At 41.9% G+C, this 27,309-nt stretch overlaps 1 protein-coding gene across 20 annotated transcripts in view; it reads right to left on the reverse strand.

Moving 5' to 3' along the window:
* The window catches only part of ZFHX3 (zinc finger homeobox 3), a 525,132-nt gene that overhangs the window by 419,106 nt on the left and 78,717 nt on the right, over positions 1–27,309 (reverse strand). The window lies entirely within an intron of this gene.

A 27,309-nucleotide genomic window follows, 5' to 3' on the forward strand; every position in this document is an offset into this window, starting at 1 on the left:
CATTACATTCTCCTCTTGGCGGGTGATAACCATGGAGACCCAGGGGAGGCCTGGAGTGTGGGTGGGGAGTGCCAGTCCTGAACACACGCTTCCTCCGTACGAGAACAGACAGCAGCAGGGGACTCAGGCCACTATTACTGGTGGGGCAACTGCTGACAGGGAGGCCCAGGGAATGCCCCATGACTGTGTAGAAGCTTGGCTTTGAGCAGTGCCCGATGCTAGGTACCGTTCAGCAACCACTGCGGACATAGCGTATGGGAATAAAGACCTGAGCCAACTTGCGGAGTGGAAAGCTCCTTGGTTACTGTTTCCTCTAAGTGTCATCCTCTAACCTGACAGCTGTCCTTATTCTAAGAATGCACTGTTTATCCTAATTGATATTTATCATTTATTTTAATTTTTAAGAAGTCAGGCTTATTAAGGTATAATTTACATTCAGAGAAATTCATCTTTTTAATGTGTACCATGCTGAGTTTTGACAAATGTGAACGGTCATGTAACCATTACCACAATCAAGATATATAATAATTCCACTGCCCCTAAAAATTCCTTCTTGCTCTTTTCTTGTTATTCTTCCTTTCCAGCTCCCAGACCCCCCAATCACTGATCTTATTTTCACTGCTATTATTGTTTTTTTCCAGAATCTCATATAAATGAGATCATTTAGTAAGCAGTTTCTTGTTAGTGGCTTCTCTCATTTTGCACAATGCTTTTGAGATTCACCTACGTTGTCCCATGGATTGGCAGTTTGTTCCTTTTTATTGTTAAGTGGTATACCATGGATGAACCCCAGTTCATTCTCCAGGATTTACATATGTTGGTGTTTCCCCTTTTGGCTCTGGGAACAACGCTGCTGTGAAAATTCATGTATAAGTCTTTGGGCATAAATTTTTATTTCTCTTGGGTAGGTAGGAGTGAAATTCTTTGGTCCTTGGTTATATATTTAACTTTATGAGAAATTGCCCAAGGGACACCTGGGTGGCTCAATGGTTGAGTGTCTGCCTTCGGCTCAGGTCATGATCCTGGGGTCCTGGGATCGAGTCCTGCATTGGGCTCTCCAAAGGGAGCCTTCTTCTCCCTCTGCCTGTGTCTTTGCCTCTCTCTCTGTGTTCCTCAGGAATAAATAAATAAAATCTTAAAAAAAAAAAGGAAATTGCCCAAATATTTTCCAGAGTGGATGTGCCATTTTGCATTCTTATCAGCAGTGTATGTGGGTTACAGTTCTCGCGGCCAGCACTTTATATTAGTCATTCTAGTAGGCACCTGCAAGTATCTCGTTGTGATTTTAAATTATATTTTCCTAATAACTAATGATTCTGAGATACCTTTCATGTTATAATTTACCTTAAATAGTCACCTCAAATCCACTCTACCCAAATTCTTGTTGAAGCAAGTTCTCATGCACCTCATTTTAGGAGAGATTTGTCAAAACCCTCCCAAGGGCCTAAAAAAAGTGCATCCCAGGAAAGGCAAAACAAAGTAATGACCCAGCAATGAGGTCACTGACAGCAACACTGTTCTAAGTTAACTTTTCCTACATATTGAGCTCATCTTAGGATAGGGTCTGGGTCTTTTCATCTCCTTCCCACCCCAAAGCATCCAGCTCAGGGTCAAGTGCATGGCAGGTGCTTCAATAAATATCTGATGATTGACTGAGGCAAGATGGTGGCTCATGTTCCCAGTGGACATGACTAGGATGTGTGCATATGTTCTGGGAGAGGTTAGGCCCCAGAGGGTGGATTGGCCACTTAGTGAGAGGTTCTTCTGTCCTGTGGAGGGCATGAACGCAATATAGAGATCAGAGGTCCTTTATCAGGCTGCTCTTTAGAATCAGGTAGGGTTTTTTTGTTTTTTAAAGATGCCTAGGGCCAGACACAGATTTCCCTTGAAGCTAGGAAGGACCCCTCACTTGCATGGTACCCTGTGAATGCTGGGCTATGCTAGGAGTTATAGAATATTCTGGGAAGGCAGGGAAGAAGCCAGGTTGTTATCAGGAAGCAAGGGACCTGAAACTCAGTAATCTGTATAATTTCTGCACTCATTTTTATTTTTTTTAAGATTTTATTTTATTCATTCATGAGAGACACAGAGAGAGGCAGAGACACAGGCAGAGGGAGAAGCAGGCCCCATGCAGGGAGCCCGATGTGGGACTGGATCCCGGGACCCCAGGATCATGCCCTGAGCCGAAGGCAGATGCTCAACCGCTGAGCCACCCAGGAGCCCCTTTGCACTCATTTTAAAGAAATGTTAAGCATTGGATTTTGCTGTTGTTGTTGGTGGTGATTTTGTTTTTTTTTTCAAGAAGCTTCATGAAACCTAATCTTTCCCATCGGGCTTCACTCAGAGGCTGGTATTTAATTTTTCTGGGTGTGGCCCAGGCACGGACATTTTTTAGAGCTTGGCAGAGAGTGGAATGTGCCTCAGGGTTGAGCCACGCAGTTACATACTGTCCACTAATGACCAAGTCTAGGCTACAAGCCATGAGGGAAGATTCTGGGCACACAGTGCTCATTCTAAGCATCAACCACTTCAACAAAATGGGCCCTCTTGGTTTCCCTCTAAAGCAGTCTACTTACTTGTAGTCTTCACTACTTTATTGTATCACCTATAGCAGCCCTGTGTGTAGGTCATGGCCCTGTTTACTCCTCCATGGCTCCTGCTGACTAAAGCCTACACTGCTCTTAGGGACAGCATAGCACTGCCAAGAGCACAGGACAGATGCCTTGGTCTACACCACAGCCCGGCTTTCAAGTGTGAGAAAACTGGATCAAAATCCTACCTCTCTTACTGACTAGTTTTGTGAGTTCACACCTCAGTTTCCTTACCTGGAAAATGGGAATGACAGTAGGAAGAGCCACACAGCTTTGACCCAGGATAAAATGAGTTGATTGTAAAGCACCCGATACAAACCTGGTGGCGGGGAGCATGGTAAGCGCCTGAGAAAGGGCAGCAACCCACCCCGGCTGATTCAGACCTGGCACCTCGTCCCATCTGGTGCACTGCCTCCCTCCCCTGACCACACCTCCATGCCTCTCTCATCATCCACATCACTCGTTGGGCCCTTTCCTACCACCTGTTTCTCTTCCCTGTTAGATGCTAAGTTCTCAGCAGAAACAAGGTCTGTTTTCCTCTTAGTCTTCGTCCCAAGACAACCACATCATCCACAAGGATAATAATAGCTGATATTTACTGAATGCTTACTACGTGCCTGGCAATGGTATGTGGTTTATGTGCATTACCTCCTTCAATCCCCGTAATAATCCTAGAGCTGGGTGCTGTTATTGCCCTGTTTTACAGCCTAACAACTTGAACCTCAGGAAGGCCCAGTACTTGGCCAAGGTCACACAGTCCATGAGATAACATTCATCCCTGACAGCATTTTCATCACTTAGAGGTGAAAATGAGATGAAAGAAGGAACACTAACTATAGTTAAAGAACTAGCTTTTATTCTGAGATTATAGGTTCCTATTCTTCCCTCCCTCCCTCCCTCCCTCCCTCCCTCCCTCCCTCCCTCCCTCCCTCCTCCCTCCCTCCCTCCCTTCCTTCCTTCCCTCTTTCCTTCCTGTGTTGAATTCTTTTTCACATTTTTAAATGCATGGTAGTGATAATAGATTGTAGTGGATGTTTTCAAATGACTTTGCATTGCAAAATAAAATACTGGGTATCCTATATTTGTCTCTCTCAGTTGTTTTTGTGAAATGTTAGTGGTCTGTGAAGAAGTCTGAGATCTGTTACTCTAAAGAATAGCTATGTTTAAAAAGATGCACAATATACATTTGTTAAATTGATGCATATGACATTTATCTTCCAGGGCAAACATGTGGCCAATAGAAGAAAGGAAGGGAAAGCTTCTCATTTAATTTTCTTCCATCAATAGTTACTGAGCATCTGCTTTGTCCTAAGCACTGTGCTCAAGTCTGAGGGAGGACATAAAACAAACAGAACACAGTCGCTGCCCTCAGTAAGCTCAATGCCATTTCTAACAGTTTGGGGAAAGTAGAAGAAATGTGGCTTTTAGAACTATCAATATTATCAGTATTATTGGTGTATTGCCAAAATATTAAATCAATATTTGTTATACTTTTGACCCCCAGGGGGTAAAAATCCCATTAGAACACAATCCTATTCCTGCTGTACTGGATCAGCCCCCGTGAGATTAACTGGAAAGGGTATCCTAACTCTCTCTTAGTCATATTCTTGATGTTTACCCACTACAAGGAGGTAGTGAAGAGAGCAAGGCATATAATGGTTATAGATTACTTAAATAAAAAAAATTTTAAAATCTGAAGAATATAAATGGTCCATACAACTACTATCTGAATAACCCGTCAGATATGAAAATTAGAAGTATTTTATCCACGTGGTTAGAAAATTCAACTTAAAACTAGGAAGACATAAACAACAACTAAGTCCTCACTCTCCCCAGCAGGCCACTTCCATTTATCTTTTCAGAAACATTTTCCACATGTATATAATAAAACTTTATACGTAAAGTATACATAATACAATATATAATTTAAAAAAAGGCGGGGGGATCCCTGGGTGGCTCAGTGGTTGATTGTCTACCTTCAGCTCAGGGTGTGATTCCGGGTTTGGGGCTCAAGTTCCACATCGGGCTCCCTGTGGGGAGCCTGCTTCTCCCTCTGCCTATGTCTGTCTGCCTCTTGCTCTGTGTATCTCATGAATAGATGAATAAAATCTTAAAAAAACCATAATATATATAATCCTTTTTTTTTTTTACCTCAGTAGACTCCTACTAACCCATGTTTGTCTGTACTTTGTATTTTTCACTTGATGGTATATTTTAGGAATGTTTCCATATCAGTCTATTCAGATCTGTCCCCTTCTTTTTAAAGGCCACATAGTATTCCATCATAGGTTATACCTACAAGCCTTATTTTAATCAATACCCCCATTTGCTAAATATTGAGTGTTTTTTCTCCCTAGTTGAACATAATGCTTCAATGAGTATGTCTGTATATACATTTTGGTGTACTTTTGAGGCATATCTGCAAATTCCTGTGAGCAGAATATTATATAAAGTAATACATATTTAAATTTTTTATAGTTTTTGCCAAGTTGCTCTCCAGATAGTTACACAAATTTAGATTCCTACAAAGAATGGTGGTTTATTCCCAAACTGCTGCATTTTTGCAAATTTGATAGTTGACTTTTACTATCACATTGATGTTTCTTCATTGCTTATTTTTGCATTGGGTTCAGCTTCTCGTTTTGGGTTCATATAGCCAATTTATCATCTTTTCCTTGAGGGCTTCTGGTTTTTTATCTTCTTCTTAGAAAGTGTTCCCACTTCAGGACAGTAAGTTCACCTATGCCATCTTCTACAACTTTTATGCTTTTATTAGTCACTTTAAAGCCTTTGATTGATTTGGAATTTATTGGGTTTATTGATGTCACTTCTTTTCTCCTCAAATGACTAGTCAGGTATTCCACATTATTTATCAACATTTGTCTATTCTCTACTGACTTGATATCCTATCTTTACTTCATACTTAGGTCTATTTCTGGATTCCAGAAATTTCTTTACCAACATCAAATTGGCTTAATTATTGTTGCTTCTTATTTTGTTTTGATAATCTGATAGTGATAAATCACTCCATCACTCTTCCCTACCTCCTCCCTGCAATATCCTAGCCAGTATAGGCATATGTATACATATACATATATATATGTGAATATACATACATACTCACAATAATTACTAGCCAGCATCTATATATATTTATTTAAATAACTACCAATATTATTTTCTTAATTTCCTCTATGGTCTCCAAGTATAATGACATGAGTGGGGATACTATTAAGTATGATATTTGCTGCATCTTTTTGGTAGATACCCTTTATTGGGTTCAAAACTTTCTTATGACTAGGTTTCTAAGAATTTTTATATTGTACATAAATTTATTTAGTTTGATGATTTTCTCTATCAGTTGAAGTGATCATATGATGTTATTCCTTTCATCTGGTAATATGGTAGCTTGTATAATTTGTTTTCCTGAGTTTGAACCATGTTACATTCCTGAAATTAACTCTTCTTTATTGATATGAATTTTTATATTTTATAAACTGCAAAATTAGATTTGTTAGTTTTTTGTTTATTTGTTTGCTTATTTAGGACTTTTGCATCTAGGTTCACAGATGAGTTTGATTTCTAATTTTCTTTTCTTGTTTTGGTTTTCCCAGAATTGGGGATTATACTAGCCTCGTAATATAAATTGGGCAACATTCCTCTTTTAAAAAAATTCCCTGAAATAGATTAAGTTAGGGATTTTTCAGTTTCTTAAAGTTTGGCACAGATTTGTAAAACTTTCTTTTCTTTCTTTTTTTACAAATTTTATTTAAATAGTATTTTGTTTAGTTAACATATAGTATAATATTGGTTTCAGGAGTAGAATTCAGTGGTTCATTGCTTATCTACAAATCCCAGTGTTCATCATAACAAGTGCCCTCCTTACTACCCATCACTCAGCTAGCCCATCCTCCAACCACCTCCCTCCATCAACCCTCAGTTTGTTCTCTGTAGTTAGGAGTCTCTTATGCTTTGCTTCCTTCTCTCTCTTTTTCCTCTCCCATATGTTCTTCTATTTTGTTTCTTAAATTCCACATGAGTGAAATCATATGGTATTTGGCTTTCTTGGACTGATTTTGTCTAGGATAATACATCCATTCTAGCTCCATCTGTTATTGCAAATGGCAAGATTTCATTCTTTTTGATGGCTGAGTATTATTCCAATATATATATATATGATATAGCACATCTTCTTTATCCATTTATCAGTTGATGGACATTTGAGCTCTTTCCATAGTTTGGTTGTTGTTGATAATGCTGCTATAAACATTGGGGTGCATGTATCCTTTTGAATCTGTATTTTTGTATCCTTTGGATAAATACCTAGTAGTGCAATTGCTGAGTCATAGGGTAGTTCTATTTTTAACTTTTTGAGGAACCTCCATACTGTTTATCCCAGTGGCTGCACCAGTTTGTATTTCTATCAAGGGGGCAAGAGGCTTTCCCTTTCTCTGTATCCTCGCCAATATCTGTTGTTTTTGTGTTGTTAATTTTAGCCATTCCGAGAGGTTAAAAGTTTCTGAATTCACTGTCTTCTTTGGTGGGAAATTTGTTTATATATTCAATTTTTAAATTGCTATTATTTCTGTTCCCTCTGGAGATTATGTGCTTTATATTTGTCTCTTGATGACTTTAAAGGTTTTTTGTATGTTTCAAAGTGATTGACATAAAATTATAACTATTAAAGTTTTCAATCTGTCTGTACTTACCATCCCTTTTCCATTCCTAATATTTGGGAGTTTTTGAGTTTTATTTATTTTCTTTATCAAATCAGTAAGCAAAAAAAAGAAGGAAAAAAAGGACAAGAAAAGAAGTAAAATATGTCAATAAATTAAACTTCTCATTTGCTTAGCAATATACTGAGACTTTTGAAGAATTCAACCTACAGATACCATTTTTTTGCTCTACTCTAAAGTCAGCAGCAATAAAGAGTGATGAAGAGGGACAGGGAAGGATAGTATTGAGGTCTTATTGGATGATGATACTTCATGTCTCACTTTTTAATGCTCTTTTTTTCTTAACATGGTGGACTGAAGAATACGGATTCTCTCTCTCATAGTTGGTCGTGCTGTTTGATTTAGGAAGCTGTTTGATTAGGCATTGGAGTAGTCATTGTTTTCCAATGGCTGTATTTCTTACATATTATTACTTACATGGTATAGGTTTGCATAATATTGAAATCCATAAAATGTGAGGAAATTATACCCCTCCCTTATTTCTTTGGCTCTCAAATATAAAACCATCTTGTCATAAATTCTGTTCTGGTTGTTTATTTTGTTCAAAAGTATTGTAATAGCAGCCTGACAGGGTAACCACTTAAGCCAAATTTTCCAGGAATGAGGGGCGTTTTTGTTTCCATAGGGAGAAAGCATGTTTTGGAGTAAGCACAAACATTCCATCATATGAGCTAAATCAAAGCTCTTCAGAAACTTAAAAGTTGGGGCACCTGGGTGGCTCAGTGGTTGAGCCTTTGGCTCAGGTCATGGTCCTGGTGTCCTGGGATCGAGTCTCACATTGGGCTCCCCACAGGCTCCCCAGAGCCTGCTTCTCCCTCTGCCTATCTCTCTGCATCTGTCTGTCTCTCATGAATAAATAAATAAATCTTAAAAAACAACAACAACAACTGAAAAGTCAGTCCTTTCTATCATCCAAAGTGTAGGAGGAACTTCTGATGATTAGGTCAAATATGAACAAAACACTAAGTTTCTCTCAAATCTACAAAGATTTTGTAGAAACTGAGAAATTGGTGAAATTATATATGTATTTTTTTGGTATCCTGAATTGTTTTCATTAAACATAAGCTGGATCTTTAAGTGATTAAGTCTCACCCTTTTTTTCCCCTCTAAAGAACTTGCTAAGGGTTTGACAAATACTTGTTAAGGTGACTTAGAAGAAGCATTGTGGGTACGATTGCAGCATTTTAATCATGGTAAATCTCAGGGCTGACAAACTGCATGTTCATGTCCTTGTTTTCCGTCTAATGAAAATATTTAATTTTCAGAATGAACTGAAAGTCACCCCAGATTTACTTAATATCAACCCTGCCTAAGATGATGAATCATTCTCAAGGGCAGCACTGTGCCTCCAGAGTCCCAGAGCAAGGCCACTCTCTGTGGCTTTTAGCTCTAGGTGGCATCCTATTTGTCATTCTTACTGGGTGCATGAAATCTTTATTAAAATCCAAAAGTACGATAGCATTTTCCTTAGGGCCCACCATTTATAGAGGAGAATAACTCCCCAAATTGTAGAATAAATTAAATTTTCATGACTTTATTCACTTTGTAGTTGTCACCAATGAAAGCATTTCTGTTTGTAGGACACCAATGTACCTAATAAAAGCTGGGAGAGCCATCACTGAAGATTTTTCTGATTCATTCTACTTTAATTCATCTTCCATGCATTGGTAGAAAGAGAGATGTGTCTTTTCAATTTTTATGTCCAAAAGGAAATACTTTTGGGCGCTTTTTTGTTTCTTTTCCATTCATTTGATAAATGATCATTTAAACCCAAGGAAGAAGTTTCTCAAACTGAATCAAGGTAAAAATACACATCTTAATATCTACTCAGTTAACATAAGGTATGTATTGTCATTGGAAGTCTCCTGTCATGCAACTTCATTGTTACCACATTGTAATTATAGTCCCAGACAGCCAAAATACTAAGGCAATCCCAGCAGGCGATTTTTTGGCATAATCATCATTCTGATGGAGGAAGAAAGTGGTGATTGCTTGCTCCAGAGGGCAGCTTCAAAGAATTTTCATCTCTCTGCTGTTTCTTCCTACCTTCTCAGTTGATTCTAATACAACTTCTCTTGTAGTCTTAATCTTCCTGTCTATAGAGCCCATTCCTAATCTTTGCAAATTAAGATGCAAGTCATTTTATCCTACATATTTTTTTTGCCCACCTTACAGTTAATTTATTTTGCACAAATTTTAAACTAGGACAGGAACTGTAACCCCAAAGAACCAGTCAACAGTATTGGTTTTTCCCTTCAAGAAGTTTTCAGAGAACTGAGTACCAGAGAGTGATCATGTTCTTGTTATCCATCAAAAAGATGCATATATCTGCCATAAATAAGCCTATTGGGTATTTTATTCTACTTGGAGTCAGCAGTATGCAATGTATTTATAGTTTATCACATATTAGTGATTTGAAAGTGATATATACTATGTTATAGTTACAAGGAAGGAAAGGAAGAGCTCATATGCAATGGAACATTGTGTCTTACATTGGGAAGATGATTTCAGGACAAAGGTAATGAGGATCCCAGTGGAAATTGCAACTGAACTCTCTAAAATATCAATACCGAGTAATTCTTTTGTTGCTACACCATTCAAGGTCTTACAAAACGTAGTAAAGGCAGTCAGATCTTTTCATTCATGTGGTTTTTGGATCTTCTTAACAATGGCATTATTCCTTGTAGTTAGAAACTTGGCAGGTAATGGAAGTCATTTTTCAGCAGAACAGGCTCAAGGCATAAGGACATATAGCTGAAGCTTAAAGGAGATTGCATGAAATATTAACCCTGCTCCTCTCAGAACAGAGTCCGGGGGTAGATCCAAAGGAGCAATCACCAGCTCCAAAAATAAGATACTGCAAGTAATTAAAAAGTATCTAAAATGCTCCTATAATCTGCTAATAATAATTATACATGTTACAAAGGCTTAGTGGAGCACACTAATCAGACAAAATTAATAGCAGGACATTGGGGAATTGGAGAGGCAGCCTACCTGATTAGCTGGCCAGATTTAGGGCTGTACTTTGGAGAAGCCAGCTTTAGAGACAATCAAATGAGAATCCACTGGACTCCCAACACAATGATGCCTCAAATAAATTTAGCAGATAGGCCAAAATGAAACACAATATGAAAAAACCTAATTGCAAACCTAAAGAAAATTTCTGAAGTCTATGGATTGTCTGCATCTTTTATTTTTCTAGATATGTTGGTAAACTAGATAAACTTTTACCTTCTATTTTTTTTCCCCATCCTGGAATCATACTGGTTCCTCCAGTATTTAATAGACATTATTCCCCATCTCTGTTAATGGGTGTTGCTTTGGCAAGGGCAAAAGGTTGTCAGATTCTACTACATCCTCTTTGGTGGAGACTTGTATTTTAGATTTGAGAAAAAGTTGGATAGTTTTTCTTCGTTCTTAAGGTTAAAAATTTTAACCAGAATATAGTTAGGGTTATTTCTCTACCAGTCTGTAATGAATTTATTTTCTCTTTGCAATATCCTTATTCTCTCATTTTAGAGAGCTCTCTTGGTCACTCTATCTTTGAAAGAAATTTCATTTGTGGGCTCTCTATTTGAGGAACATCTTTATGTTGAATCACTTTCAGACTGCACACTGATGACAATTTATTTTTTTCTTCTGTACTCACCATGATTAATTTAAGCATTCTTTATATCAGAATTTTATTTTAGTTAGCAATATTTTAGTCTTTGCTATCCTAATTTATCTATGAGCTCCATAATAGTGTTTTTTCCCCTCAATTTCTTTAACTTTGTGGTCTCTTTCTTTTCCTGGTCTCCCTTAAAAATATGTTTGTATTACATTTTTTTAACAGCATGATACAACTGCATAGTATGGTCCTCTTTTCCCTGGCTTCTGTTTTTCTCCAGATTAAGTCCCTCATTTGTCATTTTTATGCTAAATTTCATTCATTTGATGTTGATTTATTGAGTATCTAATATGTGTAAGGCACTATTCTTTATGCTAGGGAGAGAACCATGGGGGAAAACAAATTCCCTGCTGTCACAGACACTACATCTTAGACAGAGGAGACAGACAAAAACCTCCAAATACATAATGAAACATTAAGTAAAACTTTCTCTGTAAAGGGCCATATAGAAAATAATTTTGGCTTTGTGGGCCATAGGTCATCTACTCAATTCTGTACTGTAGCCTAAAAGCAGCCATAGACAATAGATAAACCAATGAGTGTTGCTGTGTTCCAATAAAACTTTTCAGACACCTGGTTTAGGATAACTCTTTACCAACATTATTCTTATGCTTTCTTTGGCATTGCTTCCTTGAGGGCACTCTACCTATTTTATATGCCTGTACTGCAATGTGGTATAAGTTCCTGGTTTGGAGTGAGTGAACAGATCAAAGACCATCCAGCAAGGAGGGAGTGAAGAAGAGCTATGATGGATTCTATGCGTTGAGTCCCATCCCCTTTACTGATAAGTATTTCAAGGCCAAGAGTAAAAGGGTCATTTGGGTCACTTCTGGCCAGAGCCCATTTCCAATTGCCAATGTGAAAGACTTAAAGTTTGGAACCTGATGCTAACTTCTCCCTGTAGCTCTACAGCCTTGGTCCTGGGGTGACTGCCCACTAATGGGGGCCCAGAACGAAGCAAACAAGGGAGCCACCAGTGCGACTTTCCTAAAGGAGCATGGGGTCAGAGGTGTTCTGCAATGACACTGGCTGACTCAGGCTTCTACTGCTAGATTTCTACTTTATATGTATAGACTTTATACGTTTAACCCTTGGCTTATTTTCCTAGGCCACCAAAATGCTCTTTAAAATACATCTTTTGGGATGCCTGAGTGGCTCAGCAGTTGAGTGCCTGCCTTCGGCCCAGGGTGTGATCCCAGAGTTCTAGGACTGAGTCCCACGTCGGGCTCCCTGCATGGAGCCTGCTTCTCCCTCGGCCTCTCTCTCTCTCTCTCTCTGTGTCTCTCATGAATAAGTAAATAAAATCTTTAAAAAAATAAAAAATAAAATAAAATAAAATATATCTTTTATTCCTATTAAAAACAGTTTTTATTCGCTGCAGAAACAAATACAGATTAGGAAAAGAGAAGAAAGAAGAAATGATATCAAATGCCTCCTCTGGAGATAACTAGTATTAACATTCTCAGGTACGTTCTTCCAAATATGTTTCTACAAATGTAAATCTATATTGGGTATTAATATAGACTAAATGTATAATTTTATATTATCATATATGAAAATATTAAAAAGGGCTCATAGTGACTATCTAGCACTCTGTCCATAGCCTTCAAAAAGTACTACATGATGAAAAAAAAAAAAAGTACTACATGATGGTAAGAACATACGTGGTAGAACACAGAGTGCTCTTAAATGGATCTGTTTTGTAACCTGCCTTTTGCATTTCCTATTATATCATGAAACTTTTCCAAGACTCTAAATGTTCTTTTTGTAATGGTAGCAAAGTATTCCCCTGCACATATGTACCATCATTTATTTAAAGAACTCACATGGTTGGAAATTTACTTTGCTTCTGTTTTTGCAGTATTATAAACAACACTGGAATAAATATCATTTTGTCTAAATAAACACATATATTCTTTTTTTCCCCAGTGTGCACGTTACAATTGAATTTTTCTTCATAAATATGCTTCACCTGGTCTGAGCACTTGTCTCATTTTTGTGCTAGAAATTTGGCTGTTACACTTAAGAAATTTTGTCCCTTCTGTCAGTTTTGGTCGGTCGGGTTTGTGGAGATGGAGGCAGATCGGAGAAGCACGTGAAGTTCACTGCTTGCCCACCCACCCTGGCTTAGGGCCCGGATGCTGATGCCCTGTGAGGCAGTACCCACAAGGAGAGGAGACCCACGTAGCTACTTGAAGAGATTAAGGAGATCCAGTGGAGAGTAATTGTGAGAGCCAGAAATCCCACTGTGACCATTGCTACTTAACACCAGGAGAGCTCCATTAAACCATTAAATACTAGAAATGGGCCTGAAAAAAATCCAAAGGGTGTCTCTAGCCGACAAAGGGCACAAAAATCCATAGTCTGGGTTGACATTTAGCCCTTAACACACCATGACAGCGTAAGGCTCCATGGGGTATGTCAGAGTGGGGGCTTCAACAAACTCTCCTCTTGCTATCTGTGCCTCCACCTCATGCAATAATGTTACAGAAACCTTTGCATCAGGATCACAAAGTGCTTGTTTTTTTGACATATGAAGCCTGGGCTGCTCAAGTCCATCAGGAAAATATATCCTGAGTTGGGTGGAGCTTTCTTGTTTTATTTATATTTATACTTTTTATTTAAACCCCCCACTTATTTTCCTGAGAGTCTAGGATACAGCAGGCTCCTGGGAAATAAGTACTGTAGAGTTGGCAGGTAGAAGGGGTTTTTGGCTGTTGTTTTTCAAACATATTACACATATTTTTACATTATTAAAAACACACGCACACACACAACACCATTTCCCCAGAAACCTCTTCGGCTGACTAGTGTCAAGCCTAGTGATTTATAAGATTGTTTGCATATATTATATTTTAAAACACATACTGCTTTTGTAAAATGTGTATTTATTATACATTTTGGAATTCATAATATGTGCTGGAAACTGCCTCTGCCCGGCTGGATCTGGGACAGTCTGTCATGCGCAAACATTTCTGGAAGGCACTACCATACAAATGCTTTAGACTGAGCCAACCAATCCTTCCCTTTGCAGCTCCCGTGGTCTGTCTGTCTCTCACATGTGTGCACACGCATGCACACACACACACCTTCTCCCTCTCCTCCTGAAGTAACCTCATGAAAAGCAGCAATTCAGAACCCTATAGATCAAGCTGCAACAAATTTGGGAAATGGCTGCAGGAACCCCTGTGAAGTATGTTCCCCAGATTTACCAAGCTGTGACTCAGAGGATAAAAGCTGAATCTGAACTCAAGTGGTGCAGCTGATATACAGGAGGAGTGGCCCAAACCCCCATCACCTTGAAATGTCCGTGTGTGGGTGCAGAAGTGTGCAAGTGTGTGTGTGTGTGTGTGTGTATAAGAGAGAGAGAGGAGGGGAGAGAGGGGGCTAGGAAGGAGAGAGAGGTGAGAGAAAGAGCAAGCACCCCCCAGCATCAGGCTTATTCAAACCCTGGGAAAACAAACATCTACATTCACATTCCCCAGGAGCCTTGCTCAGCGGGGTCCTGCTGCGCTGTCCCCATTGCTGTCCCCTCACACACAGGATTGAGAACATTGCACTGAGCACCTGGGCCAGCAGGGATGCAATGCCTGTGTCCCCATTAATCCTCTGACCCTGTCTGTTTGCTCTCAGATGTTCTGTCTCAGAGGGGAGCCCAGGAGGAGCAAGGGGGGCTGGCTCTTCCTCAGCCGAGCTGCCCACATCTCCTGCCTGCCATCCCGCAGAGGGACAGGGGAGAAGGCCAGCCACCATGGTGCTGCGGGTGGGCGGATCGGAAGGAGACAGAGGAGCAGGCTCTGAAAGCACCCAATGTGAATCCAACCAGGGAATCAGAGCTCCTGGCCCCAGATGGAAGTGGGATTCAGCACCCCTCCATGTGATTCTGTTTCTAGATCCTTCCTATTAGCATGGAAGGGAAAAACGAGCCCAGAGGCTGAGCCCTCCGTGCTGATACACGCTTCCAGCTCTTCAATGACAACGCCCAAGGGACGGAATCCCATGGGTCTGCTCCTTCACGGAGGGCGGAAGATGCTTTTCTTTACCTTTGGAAAATGGGAACCAGCTTGAAAAACCACCAAGGTGCTTGCTTGTGCGGGGAGGCTCTGTGACTTGGTCCTGGCTAAAGCTGCTGGCCAGATGTGCCTACTTAGCTAGTCCGCCTGCTGTCCACAGCAGAGATGGATTTCTTGAGGCTTCGTGTTATCAAACCCCCATACTTTGTCACCCACTAACTCAGTTTCCCCACCAAGGCCTAGGTCCCCTTCATCTGAGGCTTGCGGCAGCTGCTACCACGGCAGCTACACACAAAAAAGGCAGCTCTGAGAGCCAAGATTATGTCTTCAGTGCATTATGGGCCCATGCAGTGCGTATATCTTCGGTAAATAACCGTCCGTTTTCACATGGATTATTTAGAATTTCTGATGAAACTGCAGAAATGTCAATGCGGGGTGGAAGGCACCAATCAGCGAGCAGCTCCATGACCTCTCTCTTCTTCAGTCTGACTGCTATTATCTTCAAGGGGGGAAGAAAACCTCTTTGTCTCTTGTTATACCTTTTTTATGATCTAGGATGCTGTTAATAACGACTTTGTGTTACATAAAACAGATCCATTAATGTCACCAAGTCCCAAAAGTACTGAATCAACCTGCTTCTTCAAAGGGGAAGGCGTGCAGTGGAGGAGCTCAAGACCCGAATGAGGAGAGGCCCCTCCACCCAAGGGCTGGCCCCATCCAGCATGCGATGGACTATTTACAGGGCTGGATGACTGAGGAAGAGGAAGGTGCCTGTGCCTGGTCAAACATCCTCCAAAAACAACAGATCAAGCTTGGGGCTTGGGTTAGTGATTTAAAACGCCCCTAACACTCCTCCATGCGTGCTCCTGTTCCAGCTACACCTAGTGAAGGGGAGAACGAGGCATGGGCTTCCCTCATCAGCAATTACACCACCCTTTAGGTGGGAATGTCAGTGGGAGGTTCAAAACCACATCTTCAGGGGACCCCAGCTGTTTGCTTTCAGTGCGGAGGAAAGCACCACCTGGCTTGGCACCCCATGGGATGGGCCCCAGGGACTCATGTCTAACAAGAAAGGGATGGGGCACACGAAGCAGTTCTTGCAGCTCTGAGGCAGCACTCTGATCCCCACTGAGATCCCTGGCTGACCTGCCAGCCCCTGTCACCACAGGCACCATTTCCAGGCTACTAGCCACACACGTGGGAGCCCCACCCTTTCCTGTATGCTCTAAGTCTCAGCCCTATGGGTCAATGGGGGCTAAAGACACACCCAGCCACTTAGGTGCCATTTGGGAGGGAAAGAACTTAGCAGGTGAACCAAGATGTGAACATAAACCAAGATTAGGGAGGGAATGTGACAGAGAAGGGTTTGCAGGCAGGCTTGCGGTGGGGGAGGCGGGGTGGGCGTGGGGAGAGGGGGTGGGCATCCACACCAGGCCCCATGCAAAATTACACAGGATGCTTTGGGATGGCTCCTTCTTTGGTTCAGGACTGCTGAGCAAAGGTAGTTTCTGAGTATCAATTGTAGTATAAAGATTATTCAGGAGAAGCTACAGTCATTAGAGTATAAGTCACATATGCACATAGACACATACGGATAAACTAAGAAAGCTCATATCTACAAATCACAAAGTTTCAAGAAGTATTTATTGAGTGCCTATTGTAAATCAGGTACTGAGCCTACAACTGAGGGACTTAGTGATGAGCCCAAACAGACCCTGTACTTTCCTTCATCGAGGTTATAGTTAAATAAAGGAGAGAGCCTCTAACCAACATGATGAAGTGAGTATAAAATGCAGAGTGTTTACCACCATGAAAACCTGATAAGGAGACGACTTCATCTGAGTAGTCAGAGATTTCTCTAAGAAATGTGGAGAAACTGAGATGCGAAAGACAAGTCAGCATGAAGCAGGTGAAAAGGCATTCCAGCCAGAAAGAAGAGCCTATGCAAAGGCCCTGTTATAGGCAGGAACATGAAGAATACAAGCGAGCTGTGCTTGGGGCTCAGAGAATGAGCCTAATGGTGAGGCTGAGTTTCTTCTCTAATGTTACACATTACACAGTGGTGCCCCAACTTTCACTGAGGATCTGCCCCATTGCTTTAGCTCAGAGTCTCCTCACCCCTGTGCTCTGTAAGTATCAAGTAGATGGTGAGGGAGAAGCAACAAATGGGTTTCGAAGAGCCACCAGCCTCTTAGCCTCTGTTTTCCCAAGTTCCTAGATGGCCTTGGGGCTTAGTTATATGCTTGGGAGGAGAGTTAAGCACCTGGTTAGTAGAGTAAAATCATATTCAAAGCAAGCCATGGGACGCCTGGGTGGCTCAGTGGTTAAGCGTCTGCCTTCGGCCCAGGGCATGATCCTGGAGTCCTGGGATCAAGTCCTACATCAGGCTCCCTGCATGGAGCTTGTTTCTCCCTCTGCCTGTGTCTCTGCCTCTCTTTCTCTCTCTCTGTGTATGTCTCTCATGAATAAATAAATAAAATCTTAAAAAAAAAAAAAAGCAAACCCAGAAGAGCATCATGAATGAGCAAATGGGAAATCTAGAATATGAAGAGCAAGAAGAAAAAACATGGCATGTGGGAATGGCCCCAGAAGAACTTTCTGACCAGGGCTGAGTGACCTCCACAGTTGACCAGGAGAGGCTGGAAGATGTAAAGCCACTAGAGAGATGCTCCAGGAGATCAGCTGATTTTTCTGGCCACAATGTACCAACCCCCATAGCCCTACCTTGCAGTTCATTAAGCTAAAGTCCAACTGCTCTCCCGGGCGTCCACTCCCTCTGACAGTGCCCAAGGTTGGCACTTGCCAACATTCCGATCCCATGCCTGCTTGGGATACATTTGCCTAAACCTGGGTTCTACCTCATTTTCCTCCTCACTGGTATCACAGGCTGCCTCATACAACCCTGGCTCATGACCTCCATCACAGGACAGGCAGGAGACCACAGGCTGGTGAGAAAGACCTACACCTGGAAATGAGAATGGGCTCCCTGACACAGGCAGAGGAGTTTGGCCAGCCTCCAGTGAAAGCAAGGTCTCTGAATTTTTTTGAGAGTTAAATTTTCCCCTGAATGAAGGTTTATTGGCTCCTTGCTGGTTAGGAGATTATACCCCAGTCCTCCAGGGATATGTGTGAGGGATCATGTAAATCCTGTATTCTGGCAGAAAGAGAAAAACACTAATTTTTACATTAGTGACATCTCAACATGGAGTTGTTCAGGAGAGCATCTGCTCGGCCCTGATTAGAAAGCCTGAAATGTGGATAGCATCTGTTCGCCTCACCTCTCCCTTTCTCTCCCATGGATAGCTGCCCTAAGAGTCCTGAGCACCTGGTGACCAGGTGTGTTGACCCTGAAGTACTGGGTATGTGCTTTTGACTGTTCACATTCTGGAACCAGAATCTATCAAGACCATCATGGTCATTTCAAGAAAGCTTGACATGCTTTTGTGAAAATACTTTTCATCATTCCACATGAGAGCTCTGTATGACCTTGCCAAGATTAACTGGGCTAGCTTTAGAGCTGGCTTTGAGCATTCCATATATTCGGGGAAGAACTTTCAGTTGCTAGTCATTTGTTAAGCTTCTTGCTTTTCCCCTTTGTTTGACATTTTATCTACATTTGCAGAAAAAGTCTTGATAGGGTCCTCTGAATGTCCCCTCTGATGAGGAGTAAGCAGGCTCAGAATTGCGGTTGCTAAGTATTGATACAAGGGAGGTTCTGAAATGCTCTTTAAGTCTCAGGTTGAAGTTCAATATGTTACTCGCCCACAAATAATTGTAGAGATTCAGGAGAAAATTATAAACAAAAATAAAACAAAAGTAAGCATTGCTCATTGCCATTTGTAAATCTAGAGGAAAAGGAAATCTGTAGTTTACAGCAGAAAAGGGTGGAACCAGGGCAGGGAATAACCTTATCTGGTGATCAGTATACCTTACTGAGTACAGAATAGGGTGTGGCCTTGGGGATGCAGAATTTTTTTGAGGGAGATGGTCTTGTCAGACCTATTAATAATGGGATTCAGAGACTGCAAAGAAGTTCCAGCTTTCCCTAGTCCTGCGTGATGGGGCATTGAAGTGTCTGCAGCTTTAATATCCAGCCCAAATCTAGAACATTCTGATATTTAAGAGTTACAGATTTGCCAGGCTTCATTTAATTTATTTTATTTTTTATTTTTTTAATATTTTATTTATTCATAAGAGACACACACACAGAGAGGCAGAGACAGAGCAAGAGGGAGAAGCAGGCTCCATGCAGGGAACCCAATGTGGCACTTGATCCCAGGACTCCAGGATCATGCCCTGAGCTGAAAGCAGATGCCCAACTGCTGAGCCACCCAGGCATCCCAGGCTTCATTTTTAATAGAACACTTCTAAGAGGCCAAAATAAGAACTCACTCACAATATTTAAATTCTGGAGGGAACTGGGCAATAATCAAAAACCAATTGTTGCCATCAGTTCTTTCCAAGTCTTCCTGAAGCATCTAAGCAGAATTGTTTGACTCTTGATACTTTATTGCATGCTTGTGTATGTCTGTGTGGGGTACAGAGAAGAAAAGCGTGGTATCTGGTAGGTCACCAATACGGTTGTGTATGGTTGGGGCTGGCTACATGAGCCTGGAAAACTTAGATCCCAAGACATCTTAGTCTGTGTAATAGGTTGAAAATGGAAAGTATTCCTCAGGCTGAAAGTCAGGACTTTTTGGTATGTTTAGTAGGGGATCTGAATTTTAAAAACGGAAGACAGAGTATTCACTGAGAATTTTAGGAGACAAGACAACACTGCTGGGATCCAAGGATGGTGTCTCCCTCGGAAGCATGTGGCCTCCAGAGAGAAGTCATTCTTACTATTCTGTAACAAAAAGGGACAGATAACACACTGTGTCCAAAGGTAGCATCAGCCTTAAAAACCAGCTGGTATGTGTCATAGGCAAATCTTCAGAGAGGAAGAACACAGGTTTGAGGTGGGGAGATGGGGCAGAGAAAGGAGCCATAGGCAGGTGTGATAAACCATTATAAGGTTAGGATTTTTGAGAACTCTTGCATAATACCAAGAGTCACAGTTGATGAGAAATTTAGGAAACAAGGTTATGAAAGAGGCTTTGAATCCTATTAAAGCTGAAACCAACTCATAGCACCCTTAAGTAAGGATCCAACACCAACAGGGTAAAGGTAGACTGATTTTCAGGGAGATCATTGAAATTTCTGGGAAGGGGAGTATGAGTTTAGATGAAAGCCAGGAATGACTATAAATAGTACATATGAGATTTCAGTATCTTTAATGTCCCATATTTTATTCTACTCTATTTTCTGCTATTGGTACATGAAAGCAATAGTGAGAAGATTCCCTAGAAAACCTTTGGATTATTCCTTGGTTGTCCAAGTAGAAATTCCCATAAGAATGGGCTCAGCATTACAACTCTGTGAATTTTGGTCTTGGGACAGCTGCCTCTTACTACAAAATAACACATTTATATATAGATAATATATAAATATATTTATGATTATTTATTAGAGAGAGAGTCAGGGCGAGTGCATGGAAAGGGCTGGGGAGAGGGAGAAAGAATCTCAAGCAGACTCCCTACTGAGGACAGAGCCTGACTCTGGGCTCGATCTCATGACCCTGAGATTATGATCCGAGCTAAAAAGTCAAGGGTCAGACACTTGGGCAGCCTGGGTGGCTCAGCGGTTTAGCACCGCCTTCAGCCCAGGGCCTGATCCTGGAGACCTGGGATCGAGTCCCACATCGGGCTCCCTGCACGGAGCCTGCTTCTCCCTCTGCCTAGGTCTCCGCCTCTCTCTCTCTCTCTCTCTCTCTCTCTCTCTCGCTCCCTCTCTCTGTCTCTCATGAATAAATAAACAAAATCTTAAGAAAAAAAACCGCTTAAACTGACTGAGCCACCTAGGTGCCCCTAAAACATTTATATTTTGATGATGACTTGGGTTCCCAGGTACTTTTATTTTTAGTGACAAAAACAGCTGGATGTGTTTGAATATTTATTATAATGGATTATATTTTTTATTGTAAGATTGTAAACTGCCCTTGTTTTATTTCACACATTTGTTTAAGAGTGTTTGTCCTTGAGAAGAGGAGGGCTTATCCCTAGAACATGGGTAACATCAGTTTCCTAGCCCATAAGGTTGAGAATCACATCTTCCCAGAAAGGGATAAAATCGCCCAAGTGATGGATGCCACACCGTGAGCCTCAAAGTCTCTCCCTAGATAAGCAATCCCTCCACCTACAGTGGTGATAGGCCGATCATCCTTATATTTTCTACAAACATCAGCCCAAATTCTTAAAACGAGAAAGTAGGTGGCTGGATCCTATACTTTTTTTGGAGACAGGAGAACACAAGAGATCATTAAGTAGTGTGCTGATTTGCAACAGGCTTGGGAGCAAGGAACCCAAATGGGAGAGGTGTGTTAGCCATGGAAGAGGCAAAAGTGCGGATCCTCTCTTTTTTTTTTTTTGGTGGATGAATATTAGTCTTAACACGCACAGCCATACTTTTCTAAGAGCAACGAGCCTTGACTGTCTAGGGATTGAGCCAGGTGGGGGACCACTCAAAATCTTTGCTTCTCTCTTTTTCTGTGTCCAGTACCCTCACTGGCACTTACACTAGAGAATGAATGGCAAATTGCTAGGAAACACAACTCACCCGTGTCTAGGCTTTGGTATCAACTGGAGGAAGAAGTCTGCAGGAAGTATCTAAAGAAAAGTGTGAATTTTCTGAAGGCTTAATTGCTGTGCTTATTAAACCTCTCTCGCCGGCTCTAAGAATGAAGCTCCAACTATATGACTGGGTTTCAGCACATTTTCTGGAATTCCACAACCTTTTTGTGTGATGTTTGAAATCCCCCCAGAATAATGTGCCATGTCCTTAGGGTTGCTCGTTTTCTATTTCCAGAGCTAGGTAACAACATTTAGGATGTCAGCAAAGCCATCTGCCTTTCAGTTAATGGCAGAGGCAGGAGGCTGCTGCGAAGCGGCTGATGAGGGGTTAGTGAGAGCAAGGAGTGAGAGCAAGGGTGGAGTGGGACTGGGTGGGACAGGGGCCTGGGATAACAAGGCAGTGGTTGCCCTTTCACATCTGGCCAAGGGACTGGGAGAGCAGGGGATTGTGGTGGGGCAGGAGGTGCAGGGGCAAGAAGGGTGGTGGCAGAGGGAGCCAAAAGCCCTGCCTGGCTGGCCTTTGCCTGTTAGGGACCTCTTGCAGGAAGTGGCTTTCTCCCACTCCCAACAATGTGAGGCAGCTGCCTGTGGCTCGTTGCCCCTTTCCTATTGCAGTGACACCAGGAATGGTGTCCCAGCCACTGTTGTGACTCCCGGAATGGGCTCCCCTGGTTTAGCCACCATTCATACATTATCCTCAGAGAGGCTCACAGTCTTAGGCCTTTCATTACAATCCTGTGTGTGTGTGTGTGTGTGTGTGTGTTTCAAACCATAGTATCCTGACCTCTGTATTCTGTGTTTGGAAATAACTCAGGCAATTGGTTCATATTACCAGCTAAATGCTTATGAAATTTCATTTTAAGAGACATAACTGAAAAAGCATAAAAATGTCCAAATTCTCTCATTTAAAAACATCACTACAAGCCAAGACCTTGTATGATAATGCGTAAGTGCAATGTTACAACTGAATTATGAAGATTGCGGAAATAAAGTCCGGGAAGGAAGCATGAGAGAACTTTAATGGGCCTTCTATACCCTCGATGTGGGAAATTAACACAAAACAGCTGCATTTCTAGGGCTCACTCTGCAAATATATCTGAGAACAGACAGTGCCGTTCTAATGTGGAGATAATATATATCAGCACAATTAGAAAATTACTCTTTTAGCATGTTCAGGATTGACTCATACATTAAAAAATCTAACAAATTTATCAGACAACAATTCTGTTAATGGTTTCCTTCTTGCTTCCTACCCCCTCTGTTTCTCAGTCCCTTATTCAACGAGATGACTAAATAGAATCCATGCCCTTGATCAGTTATCCAAGACAAGCTGTTACGTACTGGGTCTTAGTTCTGCATAGATTCTTTGCACTGATTTGCCTAGGACTAAATACTAGTACTAATGATTTCAACCATGGTAAAATGGTAATATGATAATAAGTGTCTCGTGAGCATCTACCATGGGCCGTGCACAATTCAAAATGCTTTATATATGCACCATCTCATTAACTTTGTCATAGTCATGTGAAGCAGGAAGGACTATTACCCACCCCCCTTTTTTTTAGATATGGGAACTGAGGTTGGGAAGGGGTAAGTACTTGCCCTGGGTCACTGAGCTAGCAAGCTGTGGAGAGGCAAACTCAGGTCTCAAAGCCCAAGTGCTTAGTAATGTAGGTGCTAGTTCTAGGGCAAACTCACGTGAGTGTGGAGAGGCACTGCCACTCCTGAGACAACTGGTCATCCTGTCCTCTTACATAGACACGAGAGGCTTGCTACAGATATGTATGCCTATAACATATACATGATCCCTGTTTTTACCCTTAGGTATAATGGGACTTGAGTAAGTAGTATGAGGTAAATGAAAGCTAAACTATTACAGGTAGGACTTCCAGCTGCAACTCACTTTCTTTAGCATGCGGAAGTCAAAGAGGACAGATGTGGATCTGATGCAAGGTGAACTCTTCATTTTAAGAGAGAAACAAGAAGCAGTAGAGGGAGAATGAGCATAGGCTTTGAAGACAGGGCAGGAGAGGTTCCAAACCTTTCTTTTATTATGTGACCTTGGCCAAGTTACAGAACCTCTCTGAGCCTCTGTTCCTTCCTTTGAAAATTGTGTGATAATAACTTTACCATGTGGGGTTGTGGGGCAGGATAAATAAGATGAGATAGCACTTAGCATAATGCCTGGCACATAGTGAGAACTTAATTAATATTAGACCTTACTTAGGTCTACTCCTTCAATCAACCATTTCTGTTGCTGATTGTTATAGAGGGCAATTAGGTAGAAAGCTCACAGGGTATATTTTAGGCTTCTGGGCCTTACCATGTGATTGAAATGGCCAGCTGGGATGCTATTAGGATACAAGCCAGGCCAGCAGACAAGTTTTTACTGAGGATCATCACTCTAAAGGCATGGGCGGAGGGCAGGGGTGTGTGTGTGTGTGTGTGTGTGTGTGTGTGTGTGTGTGTGTGTGTGAGGTTAGATGCAGTAGGTGGAGGAGAAAGTAATGTTTGGCAAGTATCTACCATATGCCAGTTCCAGAGTGAAAATTCATTTTATTACTTTGTAACGATGCCCAAAATAAACTCTGGACTTTGCAGTGCTTCAAGTATGCCTGGGACAACTTAACTTTAGTGCATACATGCACAAAGATCAAAACTATGTGTATTTTTGATATCTTGAACCATACCAACATCTGGGTACCCACAGAGAGCTACAAGGAGATAAAGATCCAAAAAAGGGTGCTATTTCTTTCTCATGTCAGAAAGTCTCGAAAGTGACTAATTTCCTCTCTGAATTTAAATTATGATGATTATTATTTTACAGGCTGGGATCCCTTAGCTGGCCCCGAGGGTCTCATAGAGCACCTGGACCCAAATACTCCAGTCCTTAGACAATCTGGTATGATCTATAGATCTCTGAGATATATCCTCCTTAATATCTTATTCCAACCAGAAAACAAAATAAATTCCAGCAGCAGAATGTGCTGTTGAGTCCCTCGCAAAGCCAGAATGTCTTCTGAGGACGTGCTGCTTGGAGCCCCTGAGAGGGAGAGGTAAGGTAACAATAGCATCTCCTCCCCCAGCCACCTCCTGACTAGGCAGTTCTACCTCCAACATCAAAGCTGCCGCATGAAAATTTAATTTGAATTTAAAATCCCTGACAGGGCCCAGCACTGGGGAGGCAGGGGTTAACCACGGAGATAATGAGGCCGCTGCTGCCACTGCTGATTCTGTTGACAGTATTGTATCACCTAATGAATGTGGCGATATAAATCTTGATGAGGGGCAGGCTCGAGTCTCGGAAAGGTAATGATAATGAGGAGGGGCAAGAGCCCATGCTGCAGATGAAGAGGGAAACCAATAAAACGTCTCAGCTTAGGAGGGGCAGACTGAGGCTGGCCCAGCAAGGGTCGACCATTTGGCCCTATTTATGCAAGCTGCCCTGTATTCCACTGTGCACATTCTAGGGACCACCAGGTTCACAGGAGTTAAGGAAGCAAAGGGAAAGTGATGGGAAGCATTTTGTGCTTCCAAGTCAGCTCTCCACAGGCCCAGCAAGCAGAGGACTATGACAAGTATCACTAACAACTGGAGTAATCTCCTAATCTCTCTCTCTCTCTCCTTCCTCTCAGTGGCAGAAATGGATTTTATAAATCTTACTGATCCATGGTATCATCTGAAGTCTCTGCTCTATTTTGACTATTATATACCATGAATTGCTCTGCCTTTTTTCTGTTAATGAGCTTGGTATGATTCCTTTGCTATTGTTCTTTCCCAAATATATTCCTAGAGCCACTTGGTAGGACAAAGGACCCCTCCAAAAGCCCCACGCTAGAAGACAAAGACATGAGGAAGCCATTTCGGAGGCCGGGTCTGATGTGGTCCAAATAGCTTGTGAACATTTGAACAGACTCCTCTAAATTCTACCTGGAGAGCCCTGACAATGAAGGTAATCTTGGCATGGCCTGCAGGTGGCTCTGGGCCCCAGCACACAGGGGCTCTAATGGCCAAGAGTTCTCGGGTTTTGCAGACCAATGTCCAGGCGTTTCCAGCTCAGGAAGGCAAGATGCTGGGAAGAGTCTGAAACACTCATGCTGGAGCAGAATATGATTCTTAGGTAGAGAAATGAGACTTAATGCTACAGCATCCATAAGATGGAGCTGCATTGTTCTGGGCTGTGTCAGGCTGGTCAACCTTCCTCCGATTCTAGAACTCAGGAAATAGATTTCTGATTGAAAAGCAATCTGGACATGTGCTCTCACACTCGACAGCCTCTTGAAAGGGCTACCTATCTTTTTCTAGGATCCTCAGATCTGATTGTAAGAATCACATGGATGACTTTTCAAAGTATAGATTCCTGGGCCTTATCCCCAGAGAGGTTTGATAAGTGTGGCCTGGACAGAAAAGCATCTTTGTCTTTCCTTCTTTTTTCTTTTTCCTTTTTTTAATTCCCTAGAGGTAGCTATCATATACTACTGGCTGAGGAAATGTCTTAGGTAGAAGTGGGAAGCAAATACGGCAGAAAAAAATGGGAAATCATATTTTTTTCAGAGCTGAGGCAGGGTTCCTTAACGTTGGCTGTAATGGCATTTCAAACTGCACCATTCTTTGTCGTGGGGGGTGGGGGGAGCTCTCCTGTGCATTGTAGGGTGTTTAACAGCTTCCCTGGCCTCTACCCACTAAATGCCAGTAGCATGCGCCAATCGTGACAATGGAAAATGTCTCCAGACATTGCCAAATGTCCTTTGGAGAGGGAGGGGCAGGGAGGTGCGAAATTGCCCCCAGTTGAGAACTTAGACTGACCTAGAGGCTTTACAACCTAGGTATGTTAAAGAAGCGAATGACATTCTTACTGAATGACAGTGGAAAATCATTGCCAAGTCTCTGATGCCTTATTGCAGTGAGCCAGTCTTCCACTTTGAGATTATAATTCCTGCAATGAAATCATATTCCAGTGCTTTTGTTGTTGTTCTTGTTATGAGAAGCATTCATCTTTCAAGCATGTGGTAACCCTGAAGAGAACCCTGCGTTTTGCATCAACCTTTCTCCAGGCTTCAAATCACCGGCAGGTGCATCTGCGGTCACGCCCTCCCTATTTACATAGAAGCCACAAGGCCACGCCCTCGGCAATTCCCCTTGCGTCTGCACCAGCCACACATGTGGACACCCTCTCATTTCATTTGGAGCTGATCAGAAAATGAAAAGCGCTTTTTTATTAACAAAGGGAGAGTTGTGATGGAAAGGAGCAGAAAAGATGAAAATCCTTTAAGATTCCTATTAGCGGAGACAGAGTCCCCTTTCTCTTTCTTCTCCCTCCTTTCGTTCCTTTCTTCTCTCTCCCCTCCTATTTCTCTCATTTCTCTTTCTCTTTCCTCTTTCTCTTTTTTACCCTCCTCTCTTCCCTCTCATCCTCTCCATCCCCTCTCTTTCTCATTTTATTCAATTGGCTTGCCCGGCAACCTTACAGAAACTTCTCTTAAGAGCGGGCCTATTGCGCCTCGCTCTCAAATTGCCCCCAGAGCCCACTGGATATTCCTTCAGATGTCTAACAAGCGTTGAACACAACTGAGGTTTAGAGAGACACAGAAATCAATACTGCGGCTTCCACCAGTCACGCTGAGGGATTAG

The sequence above is a fragment of the Canis lupus genome, chromosome 5 (assembly GCF_003254725.2).
Source record: "Canis lupus dingo isolate Sandy chromosome 5, ASM325472v2, whole genome shotgun sequence".
Lineage (NCBI taxonomy): Eukaryota > Metazoa > Chordata > Mammalia > Carnivora > Canidae > Canis > Canis lupus.